General features: G+C 16.8%; 1 protein-coding gene across 1 annotated transcript in view; it reads left to right on the top strand.

Annotated features, from left to right (window-relative positions):
- LOC109168126 (putative late blight resistance protein homolog R1A-4) overlaps positions 1-2,500 on the top strand; it is an 82,642-nt gene that overhangs the window by 6,804 nt on the left and 73,338 nt on the right. The gene's annotated exons all lie outside the window — the stretch shown is intronic.

Raw genomic sequence — 2,500 nt, 5'->3', positions numbered from 1 at the left:
TTTAATTTTAAATTTATTTTGTATATAGTTTTGTTTGGATTATTAAATTTGTTGTTATTGTTATTATTATTATTATTGTTATTGTTATTATTTTAATTTTATTTTTATTTTTTATTATTACATTATTACATAGGATTTTTATTATACTTGAACAATAATATTATTAATTATATTAATATATTATAGAATATAATACCATACATAATGTTACCAATTATGCAATATTACTAATTAATAGATTTTTTTTAATTTTCATTAGACATTTACTTACCAAATAAGCTTTACTACAAAAGTTTGGGCGGGAAAATGAAATTGGATGATTTTGTTTTTTTTTTTTTTTGGAAAGGGATGATTTTTTTTTATATATTAATAATAATAATAATAATAATAATAATAATAATAATAATAATAATAATAATAATAATAATAATATATAATATATAATATATAATATATATAGATTAATTATTTCCCTAATACTTAATTTATAATTCTGATTTTAAAATTCTTATTATTATTATTAACATTAACATTTGATTAGTTTTATAAAAAAAAATGTAAATTCTAAAATTTGTATGAATAAATTTAAACTCTAATCCGACGCATTTCCTTATATGATTGTATAATTCATTTTATATACACATAATATTTATTAAAATGAAAATAGGAAAATTCTATAATATAATTTCATTAATTATAATTTATATTGATATATTTATAATTAAAAAATTACATTTAAAAATTTAAAAAGTTGTATTTAAATTTTGCATGATTACTATAGTGCATAAGTGTATGTATGATTAGAAATATTCATGTTTTGTTAATTTAATAATTTCATTTCTTTAATTATATTTCATATTTTATTAATTGTAATTTAACTAAATTGTCACAAATATTTCTAGGGAAGATATCTTATATTTCTCAATTTCTTTAATTATATTAATTATAATTACCAAATATTGTGATAATTACCATAATAATTTCATTAATTATATTACTTATATTAATTTAATATTTGTAATAATCTCTTCCAAAATTTAAATACATTACCATAATAATCACACAAAATAATGAAAGAAAAATTATTAAAATAATTATCTTTAATAAAAATAAGGAAATTATATTAAAAATTAATTATATATTAAGATAAGTATAATTTTTTTCATGCCAATATATTATACATTAAGTATAAAAATATATATGTATATAAATTACCATAATAATTACATCGAAAAAGGTAACAATATATAATTATTAGGTAATAATATTAATAATTAATTATTAAGGTAAGTATAACTTATTTTGTACTAATAATATTATCCATTATATATATATATATATATATATATATATATATATATATATATATATATATATATATATATATATATATATACTTTTAATTTTATATTGATAACCATAGTCTATGTATATACTTTAAGAAAATATTCGTTATTAAAGATTAAAGATGAGATATAATTTAAAAAGTAAGTTATTTATTAGATTACCTAATATAATTGTCTTACTAATTGATTCAATGCTACTATGTATAATTCATATATTTGAAAACTTTTAAAATCGAAATATCCATTAATTGCCTTAATAATTAAAATAATTGTTAGTCAATCAATATTCAATAGTACTAAAAGTATTATTTGAATTTTATACATAAAATATAATATTATTAAATCGAAATAATTAAAAATAATGTGTCCATATTACAAAAAATTTTATAAAAGTAATTTTTATTGCATAATAGAATTTGGCAATTATTAAACATTGTTTATGGTAATTATTGTATGACTTTTAATACTAAAATTATTAGGTAGAATTTTTATAATTAAGGTATAATATTCTTAAGGTAAAATATTGCTTATATATGGTTTACCCGTATTAACCATCACTATATTAAATTAATAAATAATTCTTTTAATATAATATATTATTAAATCTAAACATATGATTAATATTTATTCAATATTATTACGGAAGTATTACAATTATAAATTTTACTCCGTATTAAATTTTAAATGGCTTAGCATATCGAAGCAAACATGGTAAGTCAATAACATTATTTTACATTAGTAAAGTGATTTCATATCAAGGAATGTCAGACGAAGAATAAAATCAAAATAATACTCTATTGAAAAAAAAAGCCACAGTACTTAATCATTTTTTTCCTAAAAAAAAAATTTAAATGGCAAGAAAAACGTCTTGAAGGGAAAGACAAACTACTCTCTTATTACAAAAAATGTACACTTTAAAAACGGAGAAATTGAATCGAAACAATGTCCAATGCTTTGATATATTGACAACTAAAAAATGCTTTTAATTTCATTTTGGTTTTTATTGTATTCTTTGTATGGTTCCCTCTATAAGTCTATATATATTTACATATACACATAATTCGTCCCTCGATCACAAAACTTTATCATCTTGATGAGCAAGGAACTCTTTTGCTTCCCGATCAATCTTTCTAGATCTGTATCTTCTCCACAAA

This window comes from Ipomoea nil, unplaced genomic scaffold, assembly GCF_001879475.1.
Source record: "Ipomoea nil cultivar Tokyo-kokei standard unplaced genomic scaffold, Asagao_1.1 scaffold3172, whole genome shotgun sequence".
NCBI lineage: Eukaryota > Viridiplantae > Streptophyta > Magnoliopsida > Solanales > Convolvulaceae > Ipomoea > Ipomoea nil.
The sequence above is the reverse complement of the archived record's forward strand: the minus strand, read 5'-3'. Positions and strand labels throughout refer to the sequence as shown.